This window comes from Lynx canadensis, chromosome C1 (assembly GCF_007474595.2).
Source record: "Lynx canadensis isolate LIC74 chromosome C1, mLynCan4.pri.v2, whole genome shotgun sequence".
NCBI classification, from domain to species: Eukaryota; Metazoa; Chordata; class Mammalia; order Carnivora; family Felidae; genus Lynx; species Lynx canadensis.
In genome coordinates this window covers 15941855-15964947 of record NC_044310.1, presented here as the reverse complement: position 1 = coordinate 15964947, position 23093 = coordinate 15941855, and the positions used below count along the sequence as shown (strand labels likewise).

The 23093-nt window shown below is 43.1% G+C and overlaps 1 protein-coding gene across 1 annotated transcript in view; it reads right to left on the bottom strand.

Moving 5' to 3' along the window:
- Positions 1-19013, bottom strand: part of CDC42 (cell division cycle 42) — a 52694-nt gene extending 33681 nt beyond the window's left edge. Inside the window, exon 1 of the mRNA XM_030327377.1 lies at positions 18953-19013. The gene's annotated coding sequence lies outside the window, so the exon portion shown is untranslated. The remainder of the gene's footprint in view (positions 1-18952) is intronic.
- Positions 19014-23093: the final 4080 nt, after the last annotated feature.

Below are 23093 nucleotides of genomic sequence, written 5' to 3'. Positions count from 1 at the left end.
TTAAAGTCAGGTGCAATAACACAAACTTTTTTTTTTAATGTTTATTTCTGAGAGAGAGAGAGAGAGAGAGAGAGAGAGAACGAGCAAGGGAGGGGCAGAGAGAGAGAGGGACAGAGGATCCAAAGCAGGCTCTGCACTGACAGCAGAGAGCCAGATGCGGGGCTCAAACTTACAAATCGTGAGATCATGACCTGAGCCAAAACTGGACACCTAACTGAGCCACACTCAGGTGCCCCCAAACTTACTTGAATGGTGATTTTATATTTCTTCTTCAAATTTTTATTTAAATTCTAGTTAATTAACATACAATGCACAACACCCAGTACTCATCACAAGTGTCCTCCTTAATCTCCATCACCCATCTAGCCCATCCCCCACCCACGGCCCCTCCATCAACCCTCAGTTTGTCCTCCATCGTTAAGGGTCTCTTACAGTTTGTTTCCCTCTCTCTTGTTCATCCCTCCCATATGTTCATCTGTTTTGTTTTTTAAATTCCACATATGAGTGAAATCATATGGTATCTGTCTTTCTCTGACTTATTTCGCTTAGTTGATAAGTCTTGATCTACTTTTCCACATAGGAAGTGACTTCTCCACTCAGAAAGTAAGGTTCAAGGGGCGCCTGGGTGGCTCAGTCGGTTAAGCATCCGACCTCAGCTCAGGTCATGATCTCGCAGTTTGTGAGTTGGAGCCCCGCAACGGGCTCTGTGCTGACAGCTCAGAGCCTGGAGCCTGCTTTGGATTCTGTGTCTCCCTCGCTCTCTGTCCTTCCCCCACTTGCACTGTCTCTCTCCCTCTCAAGAATAAATAAATGTATTTTTTTAACTTAGAAATTAAGGTTCAAGACTTGTAAATTTATTCGTTCATTCAATAAACCTTTATTAAGCACCTAATATGTGCCAGCATTGTCCTATACATAGCCATATCCCCCCTGTGTCTGGAACAAAGTTCATGTCCTCTTGGGGCAAAATCCTAAGTGAAGTATCCACACAATAAACAAATAAGTAACACATACACCCCCCCCCCAAAACACACACACCCTTCCTTTTGTAACATTACTGACACCCTCATATGCAATTTTCCCATTCTAATGTCTTAATTGAGGGCAATATTAATTCTTTTCTCTTAATGAAGAAAAGACAAGGAGATATTAAACACATTCAAAGTTCCCCTCAGTTTCATGCAAAAGAGATAACTAAGGACACCTAGCTGGCTTAGTATGCAGAACATGACACTCTTGATCTCAAGGTTGTGAGTTCGAGCCTCACATTGGGTATAGAGATTACTTAAAAATAAAAACAAGAAAGAAAAAAGAAAAGCAAAGAAAAGAACAAGAAAGAGAGAGGGGGAGGGAGGATTGATAACTAAAGATAAGGGCATTTTGCTTATCCCCAAGTCTCAAATCTGAATCTGCTACAGCTCTGAGGTCTAGACAACCTGGGGAAAAACAGGACCAAAATTGTTCAACTAGCTTCTATGCATCTTATTCTGCCCTAATTGCCAATTCCTGTTACTATTTAAAGTATCCAATATGGGAGGGGGAGACGCGAGGGCCCGTGGGTGGCTCAGCTGGTTGAGCGTCTGACTCCCGATTTCGACTCAGGTCATGATCCCAGAATCGTGAGATTGAGCCCCGCGTCCAGCTCTGCGCTGAATGTGGAGCCTGCCTGGGAATCTCTCTCTCTCCCTCTGCTCTCCCCCACCTGGCTTGCTCTCCCTCTGTCTAAAAAATAAAAATAAACACAAAACAAAATAAAAATAAACTAAGTACCCAATATGGTTTGGTACTTATTTCAAAGCCTAAGCCTTTATTCATATCACCTCTCCACCAAAAGCTAGATGTCTGGCCTTACAACTCATCCTATTTCTATCCTAACTTTCCACCCCCGGATTCCTACCTTATCTGAGACACCTTCCCTAACTATTCAAACTATCAAAAACTGCCCCCACTCTCTGAACCTCCATGGCAAAGCCCTTCTTAGTTCTTAGTTCTCTGCTCTAATGACACAGGCTCCTTCTTTCTATTCCTCCAAGATGCCTTGTCCTTCCCGCAGGTCTCTATACTTGCTAGTACTGCCCCTCCTGCTCTTAAAGCTGCTGACTTCTTCAGATCTCAGCTCAAATAATCCTCTGCTCAGAAAACCCTCCCCTGAGCACACTATCCATAGTAATACCCAGCTTCCAACCTCCTTACTTCTCTCAAGTTACCCTGTTTATTTCCTTTATAGTATGGTCATAAGCTATAATTATCTTGTTTGTTTTAATGCAGTAAAGGAGATATAAAAAATAAGGAAATCTCTCTAAAGGCAGGGACTCTGCTTGCTGCATTGCCAGAAAACAATTCAACACTGAGCACACACCAGGCCCTCACTGAACAAATAAATCACACAACTGAGTACTTGATCATGCTGGCTTTATTCACACGTGCTTATTCTAATAGATCTTAAGCTCTCTGAAAAACTAGGCTTATACTTCTCTACCTCCTTCCCAAGGTGCCTAATGCAGTATCAAGCATATATGAAGAGCAAGAAAAAAATAAAATTAAAAAAAAAAACTTTTTAAAAGCCTTGCTAACTAAAGTTAATAATATGAAAAAGGCATGGGATTTTTAAAGGCAAACAAGTATGGGTTCAAATCTTAGCTCCACTTCAATGTGTGTGACCCCAGCAAGTTACTTCACTTCTACACCTTAAGTTTCTCATCTACACAATAACATCTAACTTACAAAATTGCTAGAAAGAGAAATGACATCTAAAAAGCAACTAACCTATCGCCTGGCACAGAATAAACACCTAATATGGCATTCTCATCCCCAATTAAAACTTCCAAAAACCAAAATGGCCCTAAGATAAAGATCAGAACTACTACCGTTAAAATGAAAGCATCTAAACACTATAATAAATTCAGAAAAATATTCACTTCTACCTGACAGACTTATTTGCTAAAGTTAATCCTTTCTAAAATCCCCACACTCTGATCTCAAAGAACAGTTTAAGCTAAATGTCCTATTTGTAGTCAGAGGATTCAGAATATTACAGAAAAGGTTATAATCCACCTCTATTTTAAGAACAGATAAATTAACATAACTGAAGTATACAATTATTCATCAGGTCTCTAATATGCCCAAGGAAGACAACATAAGCACAGAAGTCAAGCACAGAAGCGTTCTAGTCAAGCAGTCCTATACTGATATCCCCATTCTTGTGCAACTTTGGGCAAGCTAGTCAACCTCTTTTAGACTTTGTCTCTCCATCAAGAACACAGAAATAGTATTGACGTAGGTTGTAAGAATTAACGGAGTTACTCCTCTGTTCAGCACTTAACACTCAAATATGAGCTCTTTTTAATCGCTGTAAAGTAACCCAGATAATCGATTAATTTAGAATCTGATTATCTAGACAATCTTGTATAGGAGGCTGTGTTTATAACTCCATCAAAGTGCTACGTGAAAGCCAATCATGTTCTCTTCAAAACAAAATCTGGTTTTATGAGGCGCCTGATCATGATCTCGCGGTTCGTGGGTTCAAGTCCCACGTTGGGCTCTCTGCTGACAGCTTGGAGCCTGGAGCCGACCTGGGATTGTGTGTCTGCCCCTCTGCCCCTCCTCCACTCATGCACGCCAGTGGACGTGCGCTTGTGCGCGCTCTCTCTCTCTCAAAAATAAACAAACATTAAAAAATTTTTGTTTTAATCTGGTTTTAGATTAGGACATAATACACAAGGCAAAATTTTGCTTTCAGAACAACAAAACAATAAGAAACAAGGCTTCCATATCTACGCCAGCACCTATCATAATTTAACATGTACATTCTTTGGCCCAGTAACTCCATTTCTCCAAATATGCCAAGAGGTAAGCAAAGGATATTTACCAGAGACTTGCTTACAGGAGCAAAGACAGGAAACTATCTACACGTGAACTAACAGGGGGCTGTTAAGTGATAACACAAAGGAATATTATGCAACTATTAAAAAGAATGAACTATAGTGCCTGTTATGGACTAAACTGTGCCCCCACCCCCAAAACTTTGTATGTTGAAGTCGCAACCCCCAGTACATCAAAATATGACTGTATTTGGAATAGGGCCTTTAGAGAATGAAGGTAAAATGAAATCATATTGGTGGACCCTAATCCAACATGACTGGTGTCTTTATAAGGAGATAAGTACACAAAGAGGGAAGGCCAAGTGACGACAGTAAAAATCAGCCACCTATAAACCAAGAAAGAAGCCTTCAGAAGAAACTAGCTCTGCCAACACCTTGATCTGAGGCTTCTAGTCTCCAGAACTGTCAGGAGATAAATTCTACTACTTAAATCACCTATTCTAGTCTTTGTTATGGCAGCCCTGGCAAACTAATACAGGGGAACATGGAAAACCTCCAAAACGTATTAAGTTTCTAAAACACAAAGTACAGGGCGCCTGGGTGGCTCAGTCGGTTAAGCGTCCGACTTCAGCTCAAGTCATGATCTCATGGTCCGTGAGTTCGAGCCCCACGTCGGGCTCTGTGCTGACTGCTCAGAGCCTGGAGCCTGTTTCCGATTCTGTGTCTCCCTCTCTCTCTGACCCTCCGCCGTTCATGCTCTGTCTCTGTCTCAAAAATAAATCAACGTTAAAAAAAAATTAAAACACAAAGTACAGAACAATACGTATAAGGTGTCAACTCATGTCTGAGTTTTTTTAATGGAGAGGAGATACATATATACTTACAGGTGCAAAGACACATAAGACTATCTGCAAAGGCACATGCAGGTGCAGAGACTATAATGATACATATGCTAGGTAACAGTGGTGGCTTCTGGGAAAGGGACAAGGGTAGCTGGAACAGGCAGACTCATTTTTCCTCCTGTTCTCTTTTGTACTGAAGTTTTCAGGTGCATGTATTATTTCTTTGGTTTTAAAAATGAAACCAGCTACTAAAATCAAAAGATCTCCAAGACATACTCAGTAATTAAGAAAAACACCATTCGAAAAAAAGGAAAAGAAAAACACCATCAGCAAACCTGGTCTAAGCAGTGAGCCCTGATAAACCAAACCCACCCAAATCCTCCATCTATTTCATGAGCATAGGCAGTTTTTTTAAATGCCCTACACACGTATTTTAAGAGCCATACACATCATGTGTCTCAATAATTCCACTTCATGCCCTTAGTACTACAATGCCAAGCACTCAATTTGCCAATGTACTTCAACAATTAAAACATTTGTGTCCCCATTTAAAAAAAATAATTCCAGTTCCGGGACACCAGGGTGGCTCAATCATTAAGCGTTTGACTCTTGGTTTCAGCTCAGGTCATGATCTTAAGGTTTCGTGGGTTCAAGCCCCATGTTGGGCTCTGTGCTGGCAGCATGGAACCTGCTTGGTGTTCTCTCTCTCCCTCTCTCTGTGCCCCTCCCCCACTTGGGCTGTCTCTCTCAAAATAAACTTTTAAAATAAATATAGTTCCACTTCAGATAATCTATCCAAAATGAAGAAACTACTTTAACAAGAAACAATGGAATGCCAGAACATTAAAATAGCTAATGCAAGAGAAAAATGTTAAGTACCAATACAGCACAGGATGAAATGCTATACATATTAAAAATAGTTGTGAAAAGTACCGACATAGTAACACAATACCATTAAAAACATATATTACCACTAACTGTTAAAACATTGTGCTCTAATGTGGGTAAAACAAAAAAAAAAAAAAGCAAAAAGAGTTAAATAGTAACTGTGTTGGCACATGTGTGGGGGGTCAGTTCAAGAACAGGACCCAAGCACCAAGCACGTAACAGATCTTATCCAATCTTCCCTGCATAAGGACTCAAGTAGGGACCCAGAGCATGTTACAATAGCCTTCTGTTCTTCTAAGAAACGACTGTTAATTATAAAAGTCAGCAATATATTTAAGTGCCTGTTATAGCACTACACTGGGTAAAAAAGAAACCCTGCCTTTAAATGCCTTCAAAACATTTCAGTAATTTACTGAATGCCTACTCTGTGCCAAACATTACGCTAAATAGCTTTACATACATCATATATCACATTATATATTTTACTGGTTATAAGCAGAACAGGGGAAACACAATGGCAATCGTCTGGCTGCTACAAAATTACACTACAAACTGCAAGTGCCATATATTTTTTAAAAAGTAGTAAATATGGCACAGTGAGCTAAAACAACGTGAGAACAGATCTCTAGTTAAACGGAATCATCAACAGAAAGAGTAGAAGTAGTGTCAACCTGCAAAGTGGAAGAAACAAACAAAAAAACTGGATAAGTCCAAGTCATACAAATTCTGAAAGCTAAGCAGGAGTTTTAATTTAACCTGGGTGGGAAACGGGGAGGCTACCATTTCTTAGTCACGAAGAACAGGCTTGTTGTGTGCTATTAATCTTGTACCTATATTGCAAGGCGAATTGCCAAAGGTAACCAGATAAAGTAAACCAACTCAGCTAAGAAACTACTTTAGTAATGCAAGACTTAAATGAAGGATCTGCACCAGGGTAGTAGAATGGAAATAAATAAGAAATAGTTGATGGGTTTGGGGGTGGAGGATGGGTTTAAGAAGATGGTAAATTATGATGAAGTTCTTCAGTTTGGGAAATTAGAGGACTGGTTTGTACCACAAATGGAGAAATTAGAAGAAATCTTAAGGTCAGGCTACATGTTCTTAAAGCTCTCAGAAAATATGCAAAAGAATAGCCTTTTCAGAATCAGTACACAGTAATTTGGTCCTAAATCCCTCAAGGATGAAATCATGTGCCAGCCTGTATCAGAAAGCCCACATAGAAGCATACATTTTCAGCAAAAAATAAGTCACTACATTACCAAGGCAACAACATACACTGTAAATGAATGACAAACTGAGAATCTTTCTTTTCAAAAATACCAAGGGGCGCCTGGGTCGTTCAGTCAGTTAAGCGTCTAACTCTTAATTTTCGTCTCAGGTCATGATCTCACAGTTCCATGAGTTCAAGCCCCATTATCGGACTCCATACTGACAGCACAGAGCCTGCTTAGCACTGTCTTTCCCCCTCTCTGCACCCACCCTCCCACCACTGGTGAGCACATACTCTCTCTCAAAATAAATAAACTTTAAAAATAAATAAAATAGGGGCACTTGGGTGGCTCAGTTGGTTAAGTGTCCAACTTTGTTCGGCTCAGGTAATGATCTCAACAGTTCATGAATTCAAGCCCCAAATCGGGCTCTCTGCTGTCAGCGTGGAGCCTGCTTGGGATCCTCTGTCCCCTCTCTCTGCCCCTCCCCTACTCCTTCTCTCTCTCAAAATAAATAATCTTAAAAATAAAAATAAATACATAATAAATAAATAAAATGATATAAAAAAATACCAAGCGAGATGCCAATTTCCTGTGTTACATCTGATGAGGCAGAGAGGTACGTTCATTTAAATTCTCATAAATCTGTCTTATAAACCACAAGCTGTATTTTAAGTTTATTTATTTTTGAAAGAGAACAGGTAAGCACAGGAGGGGCGGAGAGAGACAGAGGCAGAGAGAGAGAGAGAGAGAGAGAGAGAGAGAGAGAGAATGAATCCCAAGCAGGCTCTGAGCTGTCAATATGGAGCCCGACACAAGGCTCGATCTCACGAAAGACGAGATCATGACCTGAGCTGAAATCAAGAGTCAGATGCTTAACCAAATGAACTACCCAGGCGCCCAGAGAACAAGATTAGCAAGACTCTGAATCCAATTTTGATGGAGAATTTATTGTTAACGGGGTGAACTACAAAAGCATTCAACCATCTACTTCAAGGCATAGTTTGACAAAGAATAATAAGATGCTGTAACATCTGCACCAAAGTCCACGTTGATGTAGCATAGCTGGCGTGACTGCACATGTTTCAGTCTGGTTACACTGCAGATGAACGCTGTAGTTTTATCCAGTAAAAGATCAAGAGAAATGACAACAAAGATAGAGGTGCAAACACTCTGAAAAATAACCAAGATATGTTAGCAACAAATCTGCCTTTTCAAGCACACTTTGAAACTGAAAGCAACACCATCAAAGCTCAAACTTCTTCCTTGACCATCAATTGTTTCTATGGTTAATTACACGCATACAGAGTATTTTGGGAAACTAAGCTACTAAAATGCTCCCCCAAATGCATTACAAAATACACTTGTTTAACTGAAGATTTCATATAAACTTTAGCATAACAGTACTTGTTGCGATTAAAAGTGATTACAGTTGTCCCCTCTATCTAGAATGCTCTTGCCTGGATGGCTCATTCAGTTACATCCCTACAGGTCTTTGCTCAAATGTCATTCTGGAGTGAGAACTCCTCAATCTTATTTTAAACCTCAACCCCCTTGGCTCAGTCGGTTGAGCAACCGACTTCAGCTCAGGTCATGATCTCATGGTTTGTGAGTTCGAGCTGCGCGTCGGGCTCTGAGCCTGGAGCCTGCTTCAGATGCTGTGTCTCCTTCTCTCTCTGCCCATCCCCCACTTGTGCTCTGTCTCTGTCTCTCAAAAATAAATAAATGTAAAAAAAAATTTTTTTAATTGCAACCCGAGTTCAACCCAACCCTGACCCACTCCACTGTACCCCACCCCTCTGCCCTCCCCTAATCTTCCTCCCTTGCTTCATTTTTCTCCAAACACTAATCTCCAACTCACACACTATTATGTAAACCATGAGAGCAGAGATTTGTTGGGGCCTATTTTACTCACTGCTATATCCCCAGCCCCTTGAACTGTTACTGACACAGAGCAGGCACTAAAAGGGTTGCTGAATTCATAAATTAATAAAATAGTATGGGTGAGAGATGCAGCAAGTTAAAAAAAGTGTTCTTTGCATTCAGAATATCCCCTTTAATGGATCCTCTAGGCTCCTAAACCTTCTTCTGTTACTATCTGGATAAAGAACAAAAATCAATTTAATTGCTACCCTTCTGAGAGGGGAAAATCATATTCCTAAAGCATAAGTCAAGTCCACAACTTGAACTAGCTGAAGAAGTTAATACTGGGTGTTTGAAGCCACCCAGTATTATTTCTAGGCAATACTCTGTCTTCTGTTCTGGGAATGCCCAATTCTACCAACTTTTTTTTTTAAGTTGGCTCCACACGAGCACAGAGCCCACTGCAGGGCTTGAAACTCACAACCCTGAGATCAAGACCTGAGCTAAGATCAAGAGCTAGACGCTTAACCAACTGAGACACCCAGACACCCCTCTACCAACTTTTAAACTGGCAGGAAAATTAAAAAAAAAAAAAAAAATTAAAAAAAAAAATGGGGCGCCTGGGTGGCTCAGTCGGTTAAGTGGCCAACTTCGGCTTGGGTCATGATCTTGCGGTCCGTAAGTTCGAGCCCCGCGTCAGGCTCTGTGCTGACAGCTCAGAGCCTGGAGCCTGTTTCAGATTCTGTGTCTCCCTGTCTCTGACCCTCCCCCGTTCATGCTCTGTTTCTCTCTGTCTCAAAAATAAATAAAACGTTAAAAAAAAATTTTTTTTAAATAAACTGGCAGAAAAAAAAACCTAAAAAAGCAGCATCTCTAAGAATTATATATTATCACTTTGTGTTTGCAAGTATACCACAGTGAAATAGTTAATGCACATCTTACACTCAGTAGTTTTAAAAAATGAAAATATGTCTCTAGTTTTGGAACAATCCACTTAAATTTGAATTAACTGAAGTAGTGTATAATGAACTTAAGGAATCACAAAACTGAATGAATCACCAAATCCCAAAAAAATTATCTCTAGAATTTAGGTCTTCAGTAATCTTTACCAGTGATTAGTTCTAGGAGCACCTGGGTGGCTCAGTTGGTTAAATCTCCAACTTCAGCTCAGGTCATGATCTCGCGGTTCCTGAGTTCAAGCCCATGTCAGGCTCTGTGCTGACAGCTCAGAGCCTGGAGCCTGCTTCGGATTCTGTGTCTCCCTCTCTCTCTGCCCCTCCCTCTCTCTCTCTCTCAAAAATAAACATTAAAAAATAATAAGAAAATAAAATAAAATTCCATTGACTGGTTCTATTTTAAAAGTTGCTTCTATGGGGATGCCTGGGTGGCTCAGTCAGTTAAGCGTCCAGCTCTTAGTTTCAGCTCAGATCATGATCTCATGGCTCCCGAGACTAAGCCCTGCATCAGGCTCTGTGCTGACAGCTAGGAACCTGCTTGGGATTCTCTCTCCCTCTCTCTCTCTACCCCTATCCCACTGGCATGCACTCTCTCTTAAAAATAAAAATCAACATTTAAAAGCTACCTCTATAGGGGCACGTGGGTGGCTCAGTCGGTTGAGTGTCAGACTCTTGATTTCAGCTCACGTCATGAGCTCACAATTTTGTGGGTTCGAGCCCCACATCAGGCTCTGTGCCAACAGTGCAGAGCCTGCTTGAGATATTCTCTCTCTCTCTCTCTCTCTCTCTCACAGACACACACACACACACATACACACACACCCTTTCTACTCCTCCCCCACTCATGCTCTCTCTCTCTGAAAATAAATAAACTTTATATAAATAAATGAATGAATGAATGAATGAATGATAGGATCTGAGGTGGGAGGGTTTCTTGGGGGCAGAGATCTGCAATATATGTGACAACGATGGGAAAGCAAAAGAAATGTCAAATGGTAAAATACAAAGAATGTACAGATTACTGTACAAGCTCCTAAAATCTTAACTTCTCATATATGTGAAAAATTATTTTTTAAAAACTTCATAGAAATTCTTTGGATCACTGGAGCGCCTGGATGGGTCAGTCGGTTAAGCATCTGATTTCAGCTCGGGTCATGATCTCACCGTTCGTGAGTTTGAGCCCCGCATCAGGCTCTGTGCTGACAGCTCAGAGCCTGGAGCCTGCTTCGGATTCTGTGTCTCCCTCTCTCTCTCTCTGCCCCTCCCCTGCTCATCTCTGTCTCTCTCTGTCTCTCAGTAATAAATAAACGTTAAAAAAAAAATTTTTTTTAGTATTTAAAAATTAAAAAAATTCTTTGGATCACAAATAAAACAGTTAATGAATTCTGGGACTTTCAGAACATTAAAATGCTGGCTTTGAAATTACTGCAAGTTTTTCAGAATACTGGAAAACAATACAATACTCAAACTAGGAGGAAGTGACCCTGTTTCAGAAGTTTCCCTTGTAGCCATTGGAGAATCACTTCCCTGGTCCCTAATATTGGTCTGTGTCTCCGTTCCAAAACCTTGTCCCAACATTAAGTTGAGATGGAGTTACTTGTCCATAGAGTCCCCAAAGATGTGCTGTATACATAACATGCTCAGTTCAATCCCATCCGCAATTTCTAAGCAGCACCTCTTGAGTGGGGCTTAATATATCCTGAGTGGGGCAAGAACATCACCCATGGCCTCTGTTAAAGTCGTCACCGTTCACCTGCCCCAGGAACTTAAGAAATGTGTTCTCATTTTTCTATCCATAGCAAGCACTGTTTGGCCACACCAACAGTCCTTGAATCTAATAGAGAACAATAAGCCACCGGACACCACATCTCCCAGTTCATTTTCTCAAAACTTTAAAGGATGTTCCATGGGAGGAGGAGGGGAATAAAAAGGCTCCATCAAACATGTTCAAGAAACAATGAATTAAACAGACTCCCAACTAACTTCTCTGAACCTTTAATAAACTTATATACATTATGAATTTCCGAGATGGGGATATAATAACTAGGGTTTCCAACTTGACGCCACCCCCACCTGGAGACACCTACACCTCCACCTCCACCTCCACCTGGAGACATCTCTCAGGTATTCTGAAACACACTAGAAAACAACACAAACCCTCAGAATGATCTAACATTCCCTTTGGGCCTGTGGTTGAGCACAGCAAATAAATACTATGACCTAAAATAATTCAAACATTTCCATAGCTTTTATTTTGTACTATTTATACTGTCTGGACACTTTCTGAAACGAATAAGGGTATTAGATATTGATTTAAACCCCAGACTCTAATAGTCACAGGAATTCACTTTTCCTAGTTATCTGATAAATGAAAATTTACATCCTAAAATCTAACAGTTTATTTAAAACATGTTAATCTTAAACTCCACAATAAAAATACGGCTTTCTGGGAAATTAATTAGTGATATATAAATGGTTTAATTCCACTTCAGAAAATTCTAAAATCAAGCTTTCAAATAACAGAGCTAGTGAAATAAATACCAGCTGCTACAGTGAAGCTGTATAATGAAAATTCCTGAAATCATGAGTAACAACAATTGCTTATTAAGAAACTTTACTGAACTACTTCCCATTCCTCATCTGCTTTTAAACAAATTTTAAAAGAAAACCAAAATTACAAATATACTTTTTTAATTTTTTTAACGTTTATTCAGTTTTGAGAGATGAGAGCAAGCAGGGGTGGGGCAGAGAGAGAGGGAGACACAGAATCCGACGCGGGCTCCAGGCTCTGAGCCGTCAGCAAAGAGCCCAACGCGGGGCTCGAACCCATGAACCGTAAGACCAAGACCTGAGCCGAAGTCAGATGCCCAACGGACTGAGCCACCCTGGCGCCCCCAAAATTGCAAATATCCTTAAACTGCCTATCAACAAAACAAATGGATTGTAGCCGAGATCTTGCTCATGCTTTCTTCTACAGCCTATCTTCTACTCCTTAACGCAAATTAACACAGCATTCTTGCATTCTACCTCCATCTCTCCCCCTGGTTTCGTCTGCTCTTCATTTGGTCTGTTCTCAAGCTCTTCAGTTTCCACAAGGAACAGCCAACAGTGATAATGTATTTAGCTGAAAAGGTCGGCTGTGGCTTAAAATCCAACACTAGATGGTTTCACACTGCCACGTGAAACAGAATGGACACAGGTATGCCTGACACTGCTCCCCCAGCTCCCTAGGGTCTGCAACAGATCTAGCCAGTCAAGAGCAGCCTCATCCATTCAATTCAGTGTGGCACACAAATACTTCTGTCTGCCTTGATTCGAAAAGAATTAGGAAACACTACAGTAAAGCATACACTACACAAGGATACTGCTGGTGAATTTCTCCTACAGCATATAGTTTAAGAAAAGTTATTAGAGAAAAATTCCATCTAGTCCTTTAAAAAAAGCACTAATTTTTTCCAGGATGGCAACTAAATAAGACCACGTTTTAGTTATTAATGTTTTCCCTTGAGATTAAAGATACGGTTTATTTTAGTAAAGAAAATATTTCTTACATTTGACCAGCTAAATGCCAACTCTGTATTTCACCTGTTTTCATAACCAACAATTATATGAATTATCCTGATCATATGCTCTTCATTACAATGTTTCCAATAAAACCTCATTTCTTGAGTTCAAAAGTGTAACTGATAAGCCAAACTAGAATTTAAGATTTAGTTATTTCCAAGTGGACAATGGCACTTAAAAACTTTAAACTGTTGATAGTGAGCACAGAAACAAGGTGATTCTACACAACAGGCAAGAAACTATAATTTCTTTAAAAGCCAAACAGGTTTCACTCACTCTCAAGATTATGATCCTTGCAATACATTCTGGTACACTGCCTAAGAGAAACCTGTTCAGGAGCCCCTGGGTGGTTCAGTCGCTTAGGCATCCAACTCTTGATCTCAGTTCAGGTCACGGTTGTGGGATTGAGCCCCTAGTCGGGCTCCAGGCTCTGCTTGGGATTTTCTCTCCCTCTCTCTCTGCCCCGCCCTTGCTGGCACTCGTTCTCACTTTCTCTCTCTCAAAATAAATACATAAACTTTAAAAATAAATAAAAGAAACCAGGGGCCTCTGGGTGGTTCAGTCAGTTAAGCATCTGACTCTTGGTTTCAGCTCAGGTCATGCTCTCAAGGGTTTCGTGAGCTCAAGCCCACATCGGGTTCTGTGCTGGCAGTGCAGAGCCTGCTTGGGATTTTCTCCCTCCCTCTCTCACTGCCCCTCCCCCACTCATTCTCTCTCCAAATAAATAAATAAACTTAAAAAGATTTCGAAAAAATAATAAAAGCAACCAATTTATACTTAAGTAGGGGGAAAACAGAAATAAAGCACGCTACATTGTTTCTGAAATCCCTTAAGATATCACTCGAGCAGTCCTAAAGAGGATGCTCCAAACTTTAATGTGCATAAAAATCCCGTGGGTATCTTGCTAAAATGCAGATTCTGATTCAGTAGGACTGGGATGGAGCTCCAGGTCGATCTTACGCGGCTGGTCCATAGTCCACACACTGTATTTAACTTTACACCCTTGTTTACATCACACTGATTAAGACAGTGGACAAAAACTTAAAACAGTCAACAATCTCCATTTAATAATTTTTATGGTTTGGGGGCACCTGTGTGGCTCAGTCCGTTGAGCAACCAACTCTTGATTTCGGCTCAGGTCATGATCTCACAGTTCATGAGATAGAGCCCAGAATCGGCTGTGAGCACAAGAGCCTGCTTGGGATTTTTCTCTCTGCCCCTTCCCTGCTCGTCGTGCACACCGGTGCACTTCCTCTCGCTCTCTCTCTCTCAAAATAAACACTTAAAAATGGTAATAATAATAATAATTTGTATGGTTTCATGATATTAATCTGGGGGAGGGATGGCTATTAAAATATTGATTTGGGGGAAAACTCAGCTTCTCAAACATGGAGCCTAAGAGACCTTGTAATAATGACAAGAACAAACACCTATAGAACACTCAGTATGTGCCACGGAATTGTCTTAAGTACTTCACACAGATTAACTGATTTGATTCTGGTAACAACTCTGTGAGGTAGGGATTATTACTGGACCTATTCTACAGAAGGTAAACCTGAGTCACAAAGACATTAGGTTGCACATAGATAATAACCCAGGATTAATTAATAACCCTGGATTTGAACCCAGGCAGTCTAGTTCCAGAGTCTAGACCTTTAATTATAACACTAGCAGTCTAGCTGAAGACACAGCAGCAGAATTAAGATGGCAAATCAAAATGGCTTACTTTTGAAAAAAACAACGCAAGTGTTAAAGAACAGAGGAAGCAACAGAGGTGACAGCCAATTATTAGTGGATCCCAGGACTTAACAATGCAGTTTTTTCCTATATTAGAAAATGTTTTGGGCTTCATAACAGCTAAACATCTGAGAATATTTCTCTAAAATATTTTTTTAGAAGAAAACACCTGGTTTCATGGGGCACCTGACTGGCTCAGTCGGAGGAGTGTGCAGCTCTTTATCTTGGGGTTGAGTTCGAGCCCGACGCCATGTACAGAGATTACTTAAAAAGAAACCCTTTAAAAAAAAGTTTTAAATAAAAAAAAATAAACAAGTCAACAACAATAACAACAAAAACCGCCTGGTTTCACTTCATACAACAAGCATTTTGAGAACAATGTCCCAGGGGCGACTAGTGAAGAACAGTTTTGATATCCAGGACTTATAATAGCACCAGCAGCCGACATAGCTGAAATAACAAGTAATGAAAATTGCTTTAGAAAAAATATTTTGGACTGAAAGGATGAGTAACTAAAAGTAGAAACCGGTAAGGGACAAAGCACAACATGACCAGGAATCTGATACTGTTGAGCAGAGTGGAAAAAGTGGCAAAAATAAGCTGCTATGCAAACAAAAGAAACAGAGAAAAGAAGCGAACATTAAAGTCTAAATAATTTTTAGAAAAGTAAGAACTGGTCATTAGAAAAAAACTTTCTAAGCAATGGTGAACAGTCCACACAGTAGAGCTGCAGAAGATACTGGACTAAACAGATGGATAAGATCAAGCCAGAGCAGATTAGTAATCATCACTTCAATGGGCCCGAACATGGATATGGCTGACCAAGCACAAGTCTCAGGAAACACAGTAAACAAGTCTATGGAATATGCAGAAAATGAAAATGTTAACCCTCAGACATCTTAAATTCACTTGTTTGACAAACATTTCTTGAGATCTGGTATACGTCTGGCACTATTCTAGGTGCTAAGGATATAGGGGTGACCATGCCAGGTCAAATCCTGCCCTCATGTCACTTACATTCTACTGGGGACACTAAAAGATTTGAAAGAGAACACTGAATAAGGTATTATCATAAAAGCCTAGAGTGAAGCCTTTTAACATAGGAGGATATGTGAAAACTATTTATGGGACATAAGTTAACAAAATAGTAATCCCTCCTGCCCCCACAGAGGAAGCCCTTATAGACCTCTCAAAAAGACCCTAAGAACACTAAATAAATGCATCTAAAATGTATCTACAAATAAAAGTGCAATCTGACTTTTACTTCCAAGAACACCTATAAATACCACTCCCAGACAGGCACAGTAAGTTGCACTTCAAAGTTTTCCAAATGTGACAGCTTTTGGATCAAAACATTTTATTAGTGTAACCATCTTAAAAATAACTAGAAGTACTTTTCTAATAGACCATAAAGTTCTAAACGGAAAAGTATCTGAAGAAAACAAATCTTGAAATTGCCAAAAAAAATAAATAAATAAATAAAGATTTGGTCTTGGTGGGATTTAAGAATTTCACTGAAGTTTAAGCCCCCTGACTACCCTAGCTATAACAATGGCCTTAGATTCCCAAAAAATTAGATTTAACGGAGTATAGGTTTTTTTGTTTTAATTTTTTTTTTTAAACATCTTTATTTATTTTTGAGTGACAGAAACGGAGCACAAGCAGGCGAGGGGCAGAGAGCAAGAGGGAGACCCAGAATCCGAAGCAGGCTCCAGGCTCTGGGCTGTCAGCAAAGCAGGACACGGGCTTAAACCCATGAACGGTGAGATCATAACCTGAGCTGAAATCGGACGCTTAACCGACTGAGCCACCAAGGCGCCCCAACTATAGGTTTTGATTAGTATATAAAAACATCTCAAGAGGACGTGATACCTAATTTCTTGAAGAAATTACTGGAAAACAGCTCATTTTTAATACTCAGTTAACTATCCATCTCTCATCTCTGTCTAAAAACTGTAAAATCAGGGGCCCCTGGGTGGCTCAGTCGGTTGAGCGTCCGACTTCGGCTCAGGTCATGATCTCACGGTTCGTGAGTTCGAGCCCCGCGTCGGGCTCTGTGCTGACAGGTCCGAGCCTGGAGCCTGCTTCGGATTCTGTGCCTCCCTCTCTCTCTGCCCTCCCCCTGCTCACGCTCTTTCTCTCTCTCTCAAAAATAAGTAAACATTAAAAAAAAAATTTTAACTGTAAATTCAAACTATTTTCCTATATTTAAAAAAAATGCAAATTGATGTATGTTTAAACTTCTTAAATGTAGAATTCTCAAGAAATAAGGCAGCAGAAGGTGTTTTTAAAACAAGATACCACATGACAAAGTGTTTCAGAAGATACAAGTTCAGTACCTATTCAATCCTCTCCGACACCTACACACCACAAAAAGTTGATTTAAACCTACCACTTCTTTTAAGTGTTTCTTAACAAGCAATGTTCTCTCTACACACAAGAAACAATAGGAAAGTACTTGTTCCAACAAGAACTACCCTTATAACAATGCATTACACAATGGGATCTCATTTGCTTTACAATGCTAACATTTTTCTGTGCTGTATCTCTGTAGTCAATGAAAGACGTACAGTTGGGGATGTACCTAATATTCTGGAGAACAAATACTGCGATCCCAAAAGTCTGAACATGGTACTTAAGCGTTTTTTGGTTAAAAACCCAAAATTCGTTTTTAACTACAAAATTAAATTGTCTAGCAAGCAAAGGTAAGGCGTAAAATGAACTGATTCGCTTTCGGCCACAAAAAAGCGCACGTGAGCCGGCTTAGGTCTGTACTGTGCATCAGTTAAGTCAGGTGGGAGAAGTTAAACAGCCTGGAAGTCATTTTGGACCAGAGAAAAGCTCCCACAAATCCCTTCATTCGACTATAAAAGGATCTTCAAAGTTACTGCCTACACAAGTGGCTGTCGGTATTGTCTTTCGCTTTACTCTCTGGCACAAGCTCATCTTGAGGTTTCAAACCTCCCCGGCTTTTAGAGGCCTTTGAGACGGCCGAAAGATTTCACAGCCCCATCTATGAACATGATGCGTCGGGAAACTGGCAGGATATGCCACTGAGTGCCCCAAACGAGGCTGCAAAAACGCTGTCTTCATTCGGTGAGTCCCTGACTTGTAGGAGTTAAAACTCTCACCCCTTATATTGCGATGACGTAATCCTCCACACTGCATTTCTCTTAGACTTAAAGGGGAGGAAAAAACAAACGAACAAAGAAAATTTCACCCTAATAAGAGGAATTAAGCAAGCGGCAGAACGACAGTTTCGAGAGGTGGTTAGGTAACTCCCTGAAAGGGAAGCTTCAGCTGAATAAGCAGGGAGAGTTGGAGAAGCAAACGGAAATGGTGCTAGGAACTCAACCTAAGGCCGGAATAAAGGAACCTGGGGAAACAGCTCCCAGGCCCGCCCCGCCGGACGGGGAGTCGGGCCGCGGGGCTGCGGAGGAAAGGGCGTCGCAGGCACAGCCCGGGGCGGTCCGCTGGCCGCCCCCTCCCCGGCCGCCACTTCCCCGCCGCGCTCGCGATTCCGCTCCCCTCCCCCCGCCCGCCGCAAAATGTCCGCGGCGGCGCCCGGCGAAGCAGGAAGTCCAAGCCCGGGCGCAGGGAGCACACCCGGCCCGAGAGCCCGAGCCACCGGCGGCCGCGAGCTGCTACGCGGTCCCGGCCGGCCGGCCGCCCACCCGCCCTCGGGGCCGGCGGAGCCGGACCGGGGGGGAGGGGAGCCCGGGAGGCCGGGATGGGTGTGACCCCTTCCTTCCGCCGCTGCCCGGTGACAGCCCGGCCCCGCCCGCGCCATCAGGCCGGCACCCCGCGCCCGGGCCGCGCACCTCTCGCGGCCGGGCTCCCCCGCCTGCCCCGCCGCCACCCTCTACCTCTGCTCCCGGAAAGAACCCGGACCCGCGCTCGCCCGGACGGCGCCGCGCGAGCCGAGCACCCCTTCCCGCGCCCCGCGCTCCCTGGGTTCCCGGGATCCCAGAAGGCGGAGTACCCCCGCGGACGGGGAGAAGCCGGGGGACGCGCGGCGGGGACGGGACAGTGGGGGAGCCGCTCCCGCGGGGAGCCTCGGGCCCCGCACTCACCTCAGCTTCTCCGCCGGGGCGTTGGCAGCACTGCGCGGGGTCTCCTCGGCTGCCGGACAGGGGCACGCGCCTGACGTCAACACGCAGGCGACGCAGGGTTGGGTGCCCGCGGAAGTGGGAGGGACCCGCAGGCGAGCCCTGGCCGCGCGGTTGGAGGCGGGGCCTGCATTCATCGGCCGCCCCGGCTCGGGCAGATCACGGCGCACGCGCGGGCCAGCGCGGCTGGCTGGCTGCTGGTTCCCTGCTAGGCTTTGCCCCTCTTTCTCCGATGGTCGTGTATGTAATGGTACTATAAACAGTCGTTTGCAAAGCGCTGCCACTGACAGTGCTTTTGATCTTTTCAACCTTCTGAAGCAAAGTATTTTTCCTATGTTGCAAAAAAGACGGAGGCAATGGCTCGCCTGAGGGGCAGTGTCTTGCCTGGGTGGTCTCCTGCCCACCTCCCTCCCAGGCCTGCATCAGGTCCTCCATGGCGCGCCCGCGCTTTCCATCTGACTATACCACACTGTCCCTCGTTCCAGCCACATCTGCAGTCTTTTGCCTTCGGGACTTCCTCCCTGACGCAAGGCCTCGAACTCCCTGTTTCCCGTGGTTGCCTCCTCTTCACCAGCCTTTGGTTGGTTGCCTCTCGGCCCTCGAATGTCACTGCCTTCCTGATCACCCCACCTGTTTGTCATCTGTCTTCTCTGCTAGTGTGCAAGCTGCAGGAGAATAGGAACTCTGTGTCTTAGTCTCAGATGTCTCCCAGTGTTAACGGGAAATCGCTTATGTTAATAATAGTTCATTTATTGGGGCGCCTGGGTGGCTCAGTCGGTTGGGTGTCCGACTTCAGCTCAGGTCATGATCTCACTGTCCGTGAGTTCGAGCCCCACGTCGGGCTCTGTGCTGACAGCTCAGAGCCTGGAGCCTGCTTCTGATTCTGTGTCTCCCTCTCTCTGGCCCTCCCCCACTCACACTCTGTCTCACTCTCTCTCTCTCAAAAATAAATAAACATTTAAAAAAAATTAAAAAAAAATAATAGTTCATTTATCGGTGACCACCACAGCTATTTGGCCAAAAAAGACACCTATTTCCAATACGTCTGATATAATAGTCGTATTTTCTTTTGAGCCTTTCAGTTGCACAAGAATAACTAGATTTTTCGGTGTTTACGATAGGCATGGTGCTAACAGCTTTGCATGTAATACTAGTTAATGTAATACACACAACTACTCTATGAGTTAGGAACTTACCCCCAGGGGTGCCTAGGTAGCTCAGTCGGTTGGGCATCCGACTTCAGCTCAGGTCATGATCTCACAGTTGGGGCTCTGTGCTGACAGCTCAGGGCCTGGAGCTTGCTTCGGATTCTGTGTCTCCTTCTCTATCTGCCCCTCTCCCAGCTCATGCTCACTCTGACTCTCTCAAAAATAAACATTAAAAAAAAGAAGAAGAAGAAGAAGAACCATTACCCCCATTTACTGATGCATGAACTGAGGCTCAGAAGTGTTAAGGGATTTGCCCAAGGTTGCCAAGCTAGGCAGTGGCAGAGCTGGGACTTGGACCCAAGAGACTGGTCCTAATCACTACACTATCATACTACCCAGCAGGTTAGGAGAAATCAGAAGAGATAAGCTTCAGGTGTAGTCCTATCCCTACTGATACAAACTATTACCATTTTGGTGTATATCTTTCCAGATTTATAGAGATGGAGAGAGATGTACACACATTTACTGCACAAAACAGACTGTGCTCTGCCTTTCCCTTTCAAAACTACATTGTGAATATCTTTCCATCTCAAATGAAACACAATTTTCAAAGGCTGTATTCTCCTGTAAGGGCATTGCAATATATATCTAATCAATCTGCTATTGGAATTTAGGTTGTTTGGGGCTACTGTAACTTTTGACTGTTGGTAAATGCATAAGCTTAGTTTCGTAAACTTGAGGAAAACTGGTTGTGTTTTCTCCCTCTGCAAGACTAGTTGGCGGTGACCTTTCCTTCATCCCGTCTCACAATCCCATGAATGTCCCCAGACAATGTCTGCCCTTTCCATGAGCAGCAATATCTTGATGGGGTGTCACCCAACTGCTTGGCTTTTCCTGCCTCTATTCTGAGGACAAGAACTCACTTGGCACTTTGTCTTTTGTGTTGTCAGGTTTTTGTGAAAATGACCCTCCCCAACCTTTTCACGGTCCCAAAAGGCGGTAGCATTTCTACTGGACCCCAGTCTATCCCTTCCCTTGCTGCCAGCCTAGACCCCAGCCTCTAGAGCCTCCTCCCTACCACCCCACTGGCTACAGCCGCCCCATACTAACAAGAGGGGCAGCCTGGGGGGCTCTGGTTTCCCTTCCCCTGTGGTTACCAGCCCAGTGTCCATTCCTCCTTCTTCTGGCAACAGCACCGCCATTTCTGCAACAGCCCCTTCCCTGATTCTCAAATCCCTGTGGCTCTAGAGGAGAGGATTCTACCCCTAGTTGTGGGGAGAGACACATGACCTAGGCTTTGCCAATCAGAGAATTTTAGCAGCATTTTCAGGGACAGGCATGTAACCCAATGAGAACCAGTAAGACTCAATTCTGGGACTTTGGTCAGAACTGTCCAGATGATGAATCTCTCTGCTGAGGGTAGGATGTAACCATGGCACTGCTGGCAACCATCTTCCCACTGCAAGGCCAGAAACTGCTTGAGAAGGAGACCACAAAAGAGGGGGAAAACAGAGCAGGGAGATAGACAGTGAAACCAAGTCCCAGTGGCATTGTTTGAGCCCTTGGATCTAGCCTTACTTCAATTTTCAGTCACATTAGCCAGAAATCATCTCCAGTCCCCACCCGCTTCGGGTCCTACAGTGCCTCCATCCGGGTTGGACTCCTGAACCCTTGTACGCCCAGGGGCTCCCGACATTTCTGCAGCACAAGTCCTACACCCACAAAGGTAATATCCAATTTCTAGATGCTTCCTTTTGACAATCTCTGTTTTAATTCATTTTACACAGCACAACCTTCTTGTCTTCCTCGATCTCGGCTCCTTTTAAGTCACCTTCTGGCTCGGGAACCCTGGTGTTTTTTCCTTTGCCTTCAAAATAAGATTCAAAGTTCTTTAGCCAGGCATTCTGTATCCTCTGTGATCTGGCACCGGCTTGCCTTTCCAAAGTTATTTCCCTTGCCCTTCTGTATTAGTCAGGGTTGTCCAGAGGAACAGAACCAACAGAAAAAGCAGGGGGAAGGGGAGAAGGAAAGGGAGACAGAGACTGATCTATATTGGTCTATATCTATCTATCTAAAAAGATTTATTCTAAGGAATTAACTTGCATAATTATGGAAATTGACAGGATGAGTTGATTGTAGGATGAGTCAACAAGCTGAGACTCAAGAGAACTGATGATGTAGGTCCAATCCAAGTCCTAAGTCCTGAGAACAAGAACTGCTGTTTCCATGACAGTTCAACAGCCAGCCAGCTCAAGCCCCAGAAAAGGCCAATGTTTGAATTCAAAGCAGGAAAAATCTCTGTTACTTGAGGGAGGGTCAGCCTTTTTATTCTAGCCAGGCCTTCAACGGATTGGATAAGGCCCACCACATTAGGGAGGGCAATCTACTCAGTCTACAAATTCAAATGTTAATCCTACCCCAAAACACCCTGACAGACAGGTGCACCCAGAATAATGTTCAACCAAGTATCTAGGGCTCCAGGGCCCAGTCACGTTGACGTTTAAAATTAACCATCACGCCGTCAATCACACACCTTGTCTGTGTGTGGGCTGAAGCAAGACTGAATTACCTAGTATCATACGTGCAGGTATGATGATTTCTTGCCTCCGTGCTCCTGCTCATGCTGTTCCCCTTGCCTAGAACACCTTTCCCGCTCATTCACCCTACCTATCAAGTCCCACTCTCTTTCCCGCCATGAACTGGACCTTTTGCCCACAGCGACCTTGTGTCCCTTCCCACCTCTGTGCTTCCGCAGATTCAGCAGTTCCCCTCCCCGTCTGCCAAACTCCTATCCTTCTCTCCTTCAAGGATCACCATTGACCTCAGCTCTTACACCTTCCCTGACAACCCCAGGCAACCAATTGTTCCTATTACACTTCGTATTTAAAGCATACTATATGAAAATCAGTTGTATCTGTGCTAACTAAACCATTAAGCCATGAGCAGGCAAGGATCTT